General features: G+C 36.5%; 1 protein-coding gene across 5 annotated transcripts in view; it reads right to left on the reverse strand.

The window, feature by feature from the left end:
- The window catches only part of CSMD3 (CUB and Sushi multiple domains 3), a 1,109,294-nt gene that overhangs the window by 245,523 nt on the left and 848,920 nt on the right, over positions 1 to 14,851 (reverse strand). The gene's annotated exons all lie outside the window — the stretch shown is intronic.

Below are 14,851 nucleotides of genomic sequence, written 5' to 3' on the forward strand. Positions count from 1 at the left end.
TCAGCTCCTTGTTATCTGTTACTATTCAGACCCTCACAGTTTTCACACGGATATTCTCACTCGAGAGATTGACTATTCTATCATTCAAATTTTATCATGGTTCACCTTTTTCTTGAAGAATAGTATAACATAAAAAAATAGATTCTCTATAAATACTTGTTAGATAATTAAGTAAACTGTAATTAGCAATGCCAGGCTGCTATGAAGTGATGTCCAAACACAATTCTCCTTAGTAGAAAGTGTGCTAGAAAAATCACCAAAACCAATTCAAAATCCAAATAGATCCTCCACTAATCAACCATAGGCAACATTGTTTTCTTTCTCTGATTAGGACTCCATTTTTGCTGTTTATTTGGTAACTGTGAATTACTACAGCTTTGTACCTAGGGCTAATGCTATGTGGAAGATAAATAACTTTAAACATCCCTGTGTAGCCAATAGTATAATGTTTAAATATAAAGGGCTGTGCAGACACTAGGTTCCACTGCAGGAACAGCAAATCCATGCCAATGAAAGTAATTAATCCACACTAATGTATCCACATGGGACAACCTTCAATGAGTGTATAAAGTCACACACACACACACACCCACCCACACACACACACACTTTGAATTCTCATTTAAATTACATTATTTTTCCATACAATGTATTCTAATCACACCTTTTTCTTCCTTAGCTCTTCCCAGATACTTCCATTTCCCTATTTATCCAACCCCATGTCATTTCTGTCTCTCCTTCTCCCCTTCACTCCTTTAACCTTCTTTCCTCCACCTCTAAAAAACAAGTATCTATTCCCTATTTTTTAAAGAACTGCTATATTGATTACCAAAGTGACTGTACAAGTGTGCACTCCTACCCATAGGGAGGAGTGTTCCCTTTGCTTCAAGTCCTAGCCAGCAGGTGCTGCCACTTGAGTTTCTGTTCTTAGCCATTTGGACAGGTTCAACATTGAATCTCAAAGTCATTTTGATTTGCATTTTCCTGATGGCTAAGGATGTTGAACATATCTTTATGTATTTCTCAGCCATTTGTGATCCTCTTTTGAGAATTCTCACTCAATCACGTTCATAGCACCATTATTTCCAATAGCTAGAAACTGTAAACAAGTCAGATATCCCTCAACCAAAGAATGGATAAAGAAAATGTGGTATATTTACACAACAGAGTAATGTTCAGGTATTAAAAAAATATCAATTTTTCAAGCAATTAGATATAACAAGAAAAGAAATGATCATGAGTGAGGTAAGCCAGAACCAGAAGAACAAACAGTATTTGCTCATTATAAGAGAATATTAGCTTGTAACTGAATGATACAATCCACAGACTCAGAAAGGCCAAGTAACAAGGAGGAGTCAAGGTGGGACACGAGTCTCCCTAGAGAGGAGAAATAGAGCAGATGTCATAGTTGGAGCAGGGGAGGGTGGGGATGGGAGCAGAAGGGATCAGGTGGGTGGTGAAGGAAAAGAATACTGGAAGAGAGAGGACTGAAATTGTCATAATATCAGGGGCGATTTGGAAACCCACCACGATGGAAACTCCATGGAATACACAAAAGTGACCCGAGTAAAGTCTCCTAGTAACAAGGGAGATGTGTAAGGGTAAGGGGAGCTTGTATCTGACACTGCCTGGATGGCCAGGAACCAGATGCTGGATAACCCAGGTACCTATGATAAACTAAACATGGCAGACAAATAAATACATAAACACAATGAAGTGAAATGACTCATAACGATAGTCTTCTGTACTCATAGACTGGAACCTAGCGTAATTGTCCTCAGAGAGAAGATTCATCCAGAAACTGTTGGGAACAGATGCACAGACCTGCATCCAAACATTAAGTTCAAGGAACCCAGCAGAGGAGGAGAAGGAAGGATCCCGGGAGTTAGAGGGGTAAAGGACACCACAAGAACACAGCTCACAGAATCAACTAACCAGGGCTCATAGGGGCTCACAGAGACTGAAACAACAATTAGGAAGCTTGTATGGGTCTGAGCTAGGCCTTCTGCATATGTAGAGTTGTGTAGCTTGGTCTTCTTGTGCGAACGGGGGTTGTCTATGATTCTTTTTGTCTGCGCTTGGGATTCTGTTCGTCCTCTTCTTCCTCCTGCTGCCTAGTCCAGGCTTGATATGAGGGCGTGTGCCTAGTCTTATTGTAACTTGTTGTGATTTGTTGGGCTGATATACCTGGAAGTCCTGCTCTTTTCTGAAGGGAAATAGAGGAGGAGTCAATCTGGGGGAGAGGGGGGTGGGATAGGAGGGACTGGAAGGAGTGGAGGGGGCAGGAACTGTGGTTGGGATGTAGTGGATAAAAGAATAAATAATAAATAAATAAAGGAAAGAAGTCAAAGACATAAACAAATACAAAACGCTAAACTAAATTAATACAACAATAGCATTAATACAACAATAGCAATTCTAGGAAATTCAACTCTCCTCTCTCTCTCTCTCTCTCTCTCTCTCTCTCTCTCTCTCACACACACACACACACACACACACACACACACACACACACACACACAAGGAGATGTACACATGCACACAAACCACAAAACCAGAAACCAAATATTCTCAGTCAATGCACTTAGGGCCAAATTATCATGTACCTGACTCTCTTACTTCTGAATTATATGTATTCAATGACGAAGATAAGGAAAACAAGAACCAGTTGTGTGGAATTTTTGTTTTCGGTGCTTTTGGTGTGGCTCAGGACACGAGTGTGCAATAGAGAAGAATAAGGGTCACTTCGCTACAAAGTGAAATGGAACAGCAAACCACTTATGTGGAGAGATGCTTCTGGAATGTTCAGGTGTCTGAAAGACTTCATAGTACACGCAACACAGCCTCGAGCTACATGAAATTTCCTATCTGTCTTTTTACCTATGTAATGTATAATTTATTATCAAATACACTGTATAATGAAAATTATGATATATAAATTATTCTCAGAAACCAAGCTAGGTACTTTGAAAAGCAACGGCTTCTTACAGGTCACAGAGGAGCAATGCACTATATTAAATCAATAATTTACCAGCTGTGACCTGTGATCCCTCAGTTTGAAAGAACTGCTGTACCCTACAAAACTGCTGGCCCACTTCTCATAAATTACTTATAGCCTGATATAGCCTGATTGAATGTCACAGGCATAAATTCTCTTATGGAACACTGTTGAAAGATCCCCATGGAGCATTGTTTTAAAACATAAAACCTTTCCGGACCCTTAAACTCTCTGCTGTGAATTTTAACACAGACAGCTATTATTTCCAGTATTGACTTTAAAATTAAAGTTGATACTTTTCTCTCTCATGTTTGTTCAAAAATCTCAATTTCTGTGAAAAATATCCAAGTATCCTGTGATCCCTTTCATGTTTCTGCCCATGTCTCCTGTATAAACCTTAGTATTTCATTGTGCTTACTGACCTCAGAGAAACAGCCTCTGATGGGGATGTTTCTCTCTTTAAGTCAGAATGCTCATAAATACTCTTTAAATTATAATTATATTTAAATTGAGTTTCATTAACTTTTTTCCTGATGTATTTTGGTATATTCTGATCTATTTATTAATAAAACAGTAAAATAATATTGCCATGAGTTTTCTTTGTTTCGTTTGTTTACTTCAGAAAGAAGCTAACATCATTTTCCATTCTCCCTGTAATAATTTTGTTTTTATAAGCTCATATTATTTTATAGCTATTTTATAATATTTATCTTACTCTTGCTTATGTGTTAGGGTGAGGGGAGGTAGATGGGTGAGTACAGGTGCCTACAGAGTCCAGAAAACAGTGATTCCCTGGTGCTGAAGTTAAAGGTTATGGGTAGCCCAGTATATGCTCCAGAAATGAAACACAGGCTGTCTGCAAGAAAAGTCAGAGACCTTAGACACTGAGCCATCGCTCTAGTCTGTCATACTCATTTTAATAGTAAAATTTTTCTTCACAATGTGGCAGTTACTGGCCACCTTAATGACTCATTATGTAAATTCAATAGGCTGTGAGTTCCACCTCTGTCACCTCGCTGATAGTTTGGACTCATTCATTTGATGTTGTTGACTTAGGAAGGTACTGCCTTTACCTGACATGTCTCTAACTATGGCTCCCATCAGTGTATACTTCCAAAGAAAGACTTACTCAATAGCCCTATGAGTTAGATGTCATCCTTGACAGATCTTTTGAATGACATAGATGTCATGTAGCAGTTCTGGAGATGCAGAAGATTATATATGTGGAATATCACTGATTTTGACTTCTCTTTGCTCACATTGAGATATAACATACATGCTAGAAGAGTAATTTGCTTACAGTGCAAAGTGGTGTGAGTTTTGCCCTGTTGACAGGTTGCATGAGTAACATGACTACCTAGCGCCTAGACATCCTCCTCATCTCTGAAAGAATTTCAGCACTCAAATGTGGAAATCTTCCATTCCTGCCATCACGTCTCTGTGACAGTCACAAGGCTGTGATTCGGTGATAAAGCACTCATGACAATGACAACCACTTAAGCTGACTTCTAGTGAATTGTTGTTGCTTCGTGAAGCTGAAATCCTGCATTTGGTTTAGTGGGAACACAATTTTTATGAGACATTTTATGTGATCTTAATATTCTAATTTTAAAAAATTATTTATTTTATTTTTTATTCAATTAATTTATTCAGATTACAACTCAGTTGTTATCCCATCACTTGCATCCTCCCATTCCTTCTTTCCTCCTGTTTTTACCCATTTCCCCTCCCCTAGGTCTATGACTGAGGGGGACCTCCTCCCCCACTACATGGTCATAGGCTTATCAAGTCTCATCTTAGTAGCCTGCTTATTCTTTTTTTGAGTGCCACCAGGCCTCCCCACCATAAACGCAAATATGTTATTATACAACAATTTTATAGAGAAAGTTTCTTTGTAATATTTCCTAGTAAAGCTTAAACTAAGTGTGATCTCCTTGGAAGTCTGTCTTGGTTTCTAAATTATATGAAGCTCCTATTGTTGTACAGCACTTCATTAGGTAATATCGGGAGAGTGATTGGCCATTTATAATAATATCTGTGCTTATTTATGTGTCTCATTAGTATGTATGTCTATTTCTAGAGTGTTGGAGGTATTAAGTCATGGTTTCTGTGCTTTTAATATTATTTGTACCTATAGAGCAAAGTACAGTGCCTTGATACACAGTAGACTTTTGCTAAATATGTCAGGTTATGAAAATGAATAAAATATACCTTATTAATATTTTCCTATTGACTAATTACATGCAGTTTAAAATTTATAAAATCTTAAATACCTTTTATGGTGAAATAGCAGGATTTAGTGAGACCAAAAAATCCCTCTCCCTTTTGAAATAACAGTAAATATTTAGGCTTAACGTGTAACTTCACTTTTTACCAAGCGTGCTAGGCAGCGAGAGAAATATGAAATGACATGGCAACAGGGAGCATATGTTCAATCAGATCCAAAAAGAAGTAGATATATGCTTTCTTTGAGTTGACCGGAGGCTCTTTAGAAGTGCCTCATTGTCCATTAGCATTTCTGACAATTAAGTCGAATTCAAGTACTTATGTGTTGAGAGGTTGGGGAAGAGCATCTCAGTTGCACGTATAGCTCTGTTTGGTCTTCTCATAAGCACACAACTTCCCTACCAACCTTGGAGAAAATGGTTTCCTCACTTGTGTTAAAAATGTAACTTAGTAAAATTGTCTTTATTCAACAAAAGGAAGGGAAGCATTCACCTGCTCTTCAAGGTGATAATAATAGTTCCCTGGAGAGTATTGTTATTTTACAGTGCAAGGTGACACAGCCCTCTGACCACTAGAACTCTGAAACTGAGGATTTTATGAGTCATATAAAAGACAAAAACAAAAATACTACTACAACAAAAGTACTGATTGTATTTTAGTCCATTCTTGTGTGTATGGGTCTGTGTGGGCCATACATACTTGAATGTAGAGGTCAGAGGAAACCTTAGTGGGATCACTGTTTTCCACAGACGTACATAGTCTAACACGGCGAGCCTTCTAGCATTTGCCGTCACTTAAATTTTTGACATAACAAAGGCACACTTCTGAATGATTTCTGAGTATCATCAACCATATCTGCCTTTCATCAATAGAGCACAGTAATTTTGTTTACATGTATAAGACACTGATTGTGAAATAGTAAATACGACATATTTTGTGCTGTGAGAAGACATCTCTAAGGTAAAACCAAACTATATTTTGTTTTCATATTGGGGGTGAAAAATTATTACTTAAAAGGAAATTAAAAAAAAAAAAGCAGATGTTATTGAGGACCTGCCATTTCCAGGCATTCACAAATACATTAGCTATCCAGTCGGCCTCAAGCACAGCAGTCTAGACATCATTAATGTAGTTGTAAATAAATCCCTGTTGCTGAGGATTACGTAGAACACTCTACGTGGAGAGCAATTTGCCTGAAATCCATGCTTATTCATTCTTGTGCATTTAGGCACAATTTTTTTTTTGTGTGTGAGCAATGTGTTTGGGTTTATATTTCACCCACAGCTCCAGAGGGACACGTTCTTTTTATTTTTATCATATTCACATCTCCTTAACTCTCAACTGTCATATAATCTGTATTTAACTTAGACACCAGAAATACCTTTTACTACATTACTGGTGAGGTAGATAATGAGAAAAAGATAACAAGCCAAATTAACTCATTGATTTTTCTCTTTACAAGTAAAAAAAAAAAAAAAAAAAAAAAAAAAAAAAAAAGGAAAGTATAGCAGTAACATTAGAAGTTATGGGATAATTCAAATGGTATTAGCAATAAGACAAAAGATATAGTCAAATCTTCTTCTTACTGGGTGACATAGAAATCCTGTTAAGAAGTCTTTCTACTAAAACCTAAGAACTAATGAAATCTGTGTTATTATTAAATAAATACATCTACAATGCAACGTGGGTTACAGGCAATCAGCAGAAGACCATACAAAGGGTAAAGAAAATGTCTTTCTCTCTCTTTTTTAAATAAAATATTACAGGAATGTAAAAGGAAAACTGTCCAGCACTCATGATAGGTGACTGTCATTCTAGTAATTGGGAGTTGAGAAATTCAAGTTCGTATTTTGCTATATAGGAAGTTTTTGTACATCCTAGAATATTTGATACTTTTTCTCAAGAGAAAAAAATTACTACTACTACTACTACTTCTAATAATAATAATAGTAGTAATAATAATAATAATAAAGAAAAGAATAATTAAATGTATTGTGCTAGTTAATAACTACTTCAGCTATTTACATCCTCAAATATACAGACAACAGGATTTCCTTAAATGTAGTCCATAAGAGGCTCCTAATTAGAGATCACACTGAAGTTGGAAAGCTATCATTAAGAAATAGACATCCTTAAAAATTTTCACCTTACTTTTCAAATGCTTCCAAGGAAAGCAATGAGGTCAGGCAGCTGGCTATTGGGTGCTTAATTTCATCATGTACGTGTTACACAAATCTGGGGACAGATTTATAGATCATTGTTGAATGAATGAGTACTTACAGTATAATATAGGACCTACATTAGTATTAATGAAATGAATACTTATTAAAAGCACAGTGTGGATTTTCAAAAGAACTGTTAGAAATTTGGCCAAAAGTATCTATTAAGGTCATTATTTTCTACTTAAGTTATATATGAGATGCAATCTGAGAATACGTTTAGACATTTAGTTAACTATTTTGTATAAATTTGTCTCCTTTTAACTCTCCCATATAACCTGAAGTAATATTACAGAAATAACTAGAAACTTTTTCATCTAACCACCTATTCTTGATAGCATGTATGCCTTTGTAAGATATTTGTGTTTAACTGTTCCCATTTGAATGTGTTTGCCAGACTCCTGTACTGGAAACACATGCTCAGGGCAAAATGCTGAGAGGCGGCCCTCTAAAACAAGTCTTGGGGGCCCTTCCCTTTTAGCAGGCTGGCGTTCTTACCATGAGCATAGATTTTTCTCTGGGGAGTAAGTTAGGATGAGTTTGGGTACAGCCAGCACTGCCCATCCTCCATCTCCACCTCCAATTCTGTCTGTTTGTTCCTTGCAGGAAGGCTACCCCTCATTCCTTCTGCACCAGCAAGAATGCCTGGTCCAGATATGCAGCCCTTTAGCTAAAAATTTTCAAGCTTAGCACTGTACCAACCAAGTGTACATATTTTCAAGAAATTTCTAAGTTTCAGATATTCTGTGTAGCTGGACAAAATGTATTAAAATACCAATAAAAATATTCCAGGCATTCTTAGGTTGTAAAAATCAAAAGAATAAAAGCCACTAGATTCCTACTTGTGTAGGATTTTAGAGGCCCAGTAAGTGCTTTTAAGAAAGCATGGCTATGAACAAAAACTGAGCTTTATTTTGTTTTTGTTTTTTTTTCATTTGTAACACAAAACATTATTATTTCCCGTTTCTGAGATGATAGCGAGACTGAAAAATCCCTTTGTAAGTTGGTCAGTCTCGTCTCCACGCTCTCCTAACTGCTCTCTTTGAGAATATAGACCTTGCTTGTCTGTGTTTTTTCAGGTTCCAAACTTGAAAGTAGCCACAGCTTACATCTTTTTCCTTTTCCTGTTTTCTAATTTTTATATTTTATATATACATTTATATTATTACACATACATACAATAAACAACCTACAGCAAGAAGAAGCACGAAACAATCAGGAATTATATAAATGTTACATTCATAGTGTTTTGGTTATTTGTATTTGGCAGCCTTGAAGAAAACATCTTTCCTTTTTTTTTCTTTTTCTTTTTTCTTTTCTTTTCTTTCTTTTTTATTTTTATTTTTATTTTTATTTTTTATTTTTGCTTTTATGGCTGTCGTGGACTACCTTTGTAGTCTGGGCTGGCTTTGAACTCACAGAGATCTGTTTGCCTCTGCTTCCCAAGTGCTGGGATTAAAACCATGCACTACCATGCCAGGCTCAACTTTCCTACCTTGGTGAGTCTAAAATTTTGAATGTAAATTAATATCTATCATATCTCATCATTATCAACTTAATACATTTATCCAGACCTAAAAATATCTTAACTGCTAAACAAACTGAGCTTAATTGTAAAACTAAACTATCTAGTCTTCAACCCTGAGTATACAGTGAATGCAGGATAGCAGCTTCCCAAACGAGAAGATGACAGAGACAGTTTGCTGCCTGAACAGTCACACAAAACTCTCTATCTCATTGGAGCATCATCTTCAAACTTCCGGCACAATATATCTGCCAGCACAGGGTAAGCAAATCCTCAATAGTTCTTGCCTCCCATGACTTACTTCTGTCTTCCTGACCAATGTTCCTGTAGCACCAGATATATAATTGGTACTTTTGAAAATGGCTGCCATATAGAATGAATGAATAAAGGGATCATTCCTTTGGATTAACTAGTAATTTAGTGGCCTTTTAGCACTTAGCTTTACTCTAGGGTTATTGTTCCTATCAACTCAATTCGCACACTATTGGAAAATATCAAGTAAAACTGCATTGCTACAACCATAGTATTTTTATATTTTATGATTTACTTTCTAAAGTTCCCAAATCAGAGCTATTTTTAATGGATATACAGTTGAAATTTCAGATATAGATATTGATTCCTTTCTGAGAAATCTATGAAGCAGAGCATAGGTAACCAGGAATTGTTTTTCTTAACTGGAAGACGAGTGCTTATATTTTAAAACAAGTGAGAAATATAGTCAAGCAAGAACTGAAAAAAAAATTGTGATGCTCAGTTTGGAGTCAATTTGGCATAATCTAGAGTCTTCTTGGAAGTCAGAACTCCAACTGATAAAATACCTCCAATCAGATTGGTCGGTAGGTAGGTCTGTGGGACAGTTTATTTGTTTTTTTGTTGTTGTTGTTTCTTTTTTTGTTGGTTTATTTTATTTCTTTTAATGATGAATGTGGGAGAGCCCAACCTATCCTTGGGTATGTCATCTCTGAGAAAGTAGTCCTGAATTATAGAAATGCAGGTTAAGCAATCCATGGAGGCCAGGATAGTAAGCAGCACTCCTCTATCCCTTCTTTTTATTTATTTATTATTATTATTATTATTATTATTATTATTATTATTATTATTGGTTTTTCGAGACAAGGTCTCTCTATGTAGCCTTGACTGTCCTGGACTCACTTTGTAGACCAGGCTGGCCTCGTACTCACAGCGATCCTCCTGCTCCCGAGTGCTGGGATTAAAGGCGTGCGCCACCACGCCCGGCATATCACTTCTTTTTAATTTCCCACCTGAACTCCTTCCTGTCCTGGCTTCCATTCATAGTGGAAAACAAAACAAAACAAAAACATTCCTCCTTACTTGCTTTTTGGTAATGATGTTTATCTCAGCAACAGAAAACAAACTAGGACAATATTTAGAACTAAGTGGAGAACAAGTTCAGAAGTTCTGAGTGAGAACAAAACTGTGGAAGAAACGAGGAAGCCAGTCATAGACAGACTGTATCCATGGAAGCAGAAAAAAGGAGAACCAGTTTATTTGGACAGGGGATGTGGAGATTAATATTATAAAACCATTATTTTATTTGTTTATAAAGGCCATTTGTGACTTTGAATTTATGCAATATAATCCCCTGAATGCTTTAGGATTATCTTTTCTTTCATAAAATACTACATGGAGAACAGTATAGGAAAACAGGTAAATTGAATGGCCATGTCCTTTGGATGGCACAGTGTTCTAAAGTAATGTACACAGTCCCATCAGATGAAATAAATCAAGTCAAAATGAGGAGGTGAAAGAGGTCTGAGAAAAATATGTGGAACCTGTGTTGAATTCTCCTTTTTAATATTGAATGAGATACACAAATATTACTCATATATGACTGTTATTTTAATTCCATATGTCTAAAAGTTCAGCAGATGTTTCACCAAGAACAAAAAATAAAAGATGAACTGTTTTTTAATGTTAAATTCAAGAAAACAGTTGGCATAGATATGCTGTTCTGCAGTTTTTTAACACATGTGACAATTTCCTTGATAAACTTCAGGATTTCTTCTGATCATTGAGTAGAAATTACAGTTGAATGCAATTGTTTGAGACCTACCACTGACAAACATAATTGTAATGTGCCTACTCTAAGCTCTTTAAGACATATTTTTGAGATTTAAAATGAATACTTAATCAAAACCAGAGACACTAACGTGTCTTTAGAAACAGTTACATTTTGTAAAGTGCCATGATTCTGCTCTCATCCATAAGTCTTTTTAAAATTAAGAGTGTGCATATATAAATCAATGCCCTATGCTAAGCAGAAATTGGTAGAATATTATCTATGGCACTTTATATAATTTCTAGGATCAATCTCCAAAATTATTAAGAAGCCAAACAGTTGTGGTCCAAGACCAGGGTTTTGAAGTCTTACAACAAAATGACAGCCCAAGATGTTGATGTCAATAGCCACCACACTAAGATGAAGACTATACAAAGTATCTCTTCATCTCCAGCATTATGGTTCACTGTCAAACAGCCATGCAACAACTCTTGAACATTAAAACACAGCTTAGGAGTCAGTCAAGATCCCCTAAGTTTTTAAAGTTCTTAGGATTCTCCTATTGGATAAGATGACATGAGAACGTGTAGAGGAACAGCCACCCAGGTTTCCAGTAGTAGGAGCAGAGCCACAGGCATACTAACATACAGCAGAAAAAAATCACTAGAACAACCAGAGGTAATATTAGAAGAGATACACAGGAGAAAAGGATGCTACTGCCACATAGCTGCCTTTCTGTCAGGGATGATGTCATATATTTATTTACACATCAGGTTGAATGAAAGATAGTTTCATAAAAGTCAGAGAAAGCTTATTAGAAACAAAAAACAGTTTCTGTCAAAAACAAGATCAAAATGGGGTAGAGATGATCAATGAATTAAATACAAGTAATTTTATATTTTTATTGCAGCACCCATAAATAGTAAATTTATCGTAAGGATAACAGCTTGTTTTTATGAACAAATGATTCATCAATAAATGCTGTGGACCAGGATGCTGCATCAGGCATGGGTATCATTGTTTACGTCACGGAAAAAGACAAGATCACCATTAAGACACAGAAGGCACGGATTGACTAGCCTTATGCCCTGGTCCCAATTTCTTATTGTTGTTTTTCTTTTTAATCGAGCCACCTTTCTTTAAAAAAAACAAATTGCCTTAAGCACTAATTGACCTTTAAATGTTGTTATTACTTTGGAAAGCCTGCCAATGTTGTATATCATTACAATTAAGGAAACAAGTAGCGTTCGATTATCCTGATTAGTTTTCCAAAATATTTTTTCAATAATTAATTAGTTTATTTACTCTACACTCTGATTCTAGGCCCCTCCCTCCTCTCCTTCACCCACCTCACCCATTCTCCCTTTTATATTCCTCAGAAAATAAGATTCAACCACCCCAGCTCATCAAGTCACATCAGCTTGTCTTCGTCCGCTGGGGTAGTGATCAAAAAGCTGGCAACAGAGTCAGTGTCAGAGACAGCCCCTGCTCCCTTTCTTTATTCGGGGACCCTCAGGAAGCCTGGGCTGCCCATAGGCTACATCTTCGTAGGGGCCTGGGTTCAGTCTATGCATGGTCCTTGGTTGGTGCTACAGTCTCCACAAGGCCCTCTAGTGCCTGTTTAGTTGGCTCTGTTGGTCTTCTTGTGAAGCTCCTGTCACTTCTAGGCCCTTCTCTGCTTTCCCCAACTTTTGCACAAGACTCTCTGCTTCACCTAATGCTTGGCTGTGAGTATCAGCAGCTGGGTGGAGCCTCTCCAAGGACAGCTATGCTAGGCTCTTGTTTCTAAGCATAGAAGAATGTCATTAATGAGGGTGGAGACCATACCTAGAGAGAACTGGGGCAGTAGTACAGAGGGCCTACAGAGAGAAAAGAAACTGTAGGTGGAGGATTCTCCCGGACAAGCTGGAGACATAAGAGAGTGTAGACTTCGGGGAGGATGAGTGGGTGACTCTAGCTGAGACTCCTAGCACCTGGGGTCATGGGAACTGAGGAGGACACGCTCTAACAAAACAGGAGTCCTACTGGAGGGAGGGGAACACTAACCCACACACAAAAACTTCAACCCAAAATTCACCCTGTGTATAAGATGTGCAGGAATAAACATAGAGCAGAGACCTTACAAATTATTTTTGAAAGTCTTTTCGTAAGATAGTAAATCACAAAAGCAAGTATACTCAATTTAGTAGTAAAAATTTCAGCAACTACATAAAACACTATAGCATAAACTATGCAGAATATTCCATGATCAAACAGACTGTCTACACACTGAACAAGGACACATACCTAAACTTACATTTAAGATTATTATTTAATATTAAGTACATATAGTTCTAAGCCACAGGGCTGTTTTCTCTGACTGTAGTTAATATTAAGCTGTTATGACAAAGTTATCTTCAAGTTATTTTTTTTCTTATAGCTTGAGAATGCCCTGAGCATATTTGTTTGGATTTCTATAAACTTGGCATTTTGGCTATATGATAAAACTGTTCTATTTTAAAAACCCAAAACTAATAAATGTCTCTCTATTGTATTAATGCAGGTGAAGTATTGTAAGTACTTCCATATTAAGGCAGATAGTTGTATGTGTATGACACCATAATGAGGAATAGGCATATGTACAGCTGAACACAATAAACAAGGCCAAAGTGAGGCATGCATCTCAGACACTTTTTTTGTGTGTGTGGTACTACTGAAAACCATGGCCACCCTGTATAATACACAATCGCTGTCAGTCATTTTCACAGGCTCGCTGTGTATGTTTTCTCCATTAACTAGATCTTAAAATTGTAATGAATTATTTAACATTAATCAAAAATTCAGCTTTCCTAAGGTATCGTGTCAAGGGTTTCCAACCTAGGCCTGATGTGCCATTGAAATGTGTGTTGATATCCTATACTTAGTTACCAAATAATTTTGTTTCAGGATTCGCGCAGGCACATGTTACTAATGTTCTACCTGTGATTGAGCTAACTTACTAGATGTTTTTGTTTTGTTGCTTTTTTTTTATGAGTCAGGTCTTTTCTACGTAGCCTAGGCTCAAAGAGAATTCAGACACCTCCTACTTCAGCCTCCTACATTCTGCGATTACAAGCTTTTATCAGAGTTCAGTTCTTTATTTCTTAAAAAAAAAAAACCCTATTTTTTTTTTTTTAAGACATAGGGTTTCTCTGTATATCATTGTCTGTCCTAGACTCATTTTATAGATCAGGCTTGCCTGGAGCTCACAGAGGTCTGCCTACCTCTGCATCCCCAGGGGCTGAGATTACAGGCCTGTGCCACCACACCCAGATACAAAACCAGTTTTTTAAGTGAAGATTTGATATATCCTAATTTTATAGGTAAGAGAAAATAAGCCTAAAATTATCAAATAACTTAGCTAAATTAGGAATCTTTCATAAGTAATTGTGTCAAGGATTTTTCCTCTGTGTATGTCATTTTGTTAAACCAAAATCTAAGCTAAGAAATTTACTTTTACAGAATGGTCTGATGCATACACAACCAATAGACCCATAGCTACATATACACACCCATTCATGCACATGAGTGTAAATATATATATATAGTATTTGCATCTCTGTAAATACAACTAAAAATACCAAAAATAAAATTTCCCTTACTTTGTTATGTGAATAGAATATTTTTCTCTCTTTTATTTATAATTAAATTATATTTGATTAAATTTTGTATCTATTATAAAACTGATGGTTATGACTAAGTGAGTTGATTTTATGACTCACTGGTCGTAATCATATTGGAAGCTCTTTCCCAGGTGACATCATTTTCTAATAGCCTCTGCACAACTTTGTACAATGCATTAAGGTCATTCGACTGACTAGCATGTCTATTTTATCCTTCTACAG

Source organism: Acomys minous, assembly GCF_964271855.1.
Source record: "Acomys minous genome assembly, chromosome: 12".
In the NCBI taxonomy this organism is placed as follows: Eukaryota; Metazoa; Chordata; class Mammalia; order Rodentia; family Muridae; genus Acomys; species Acomys minous.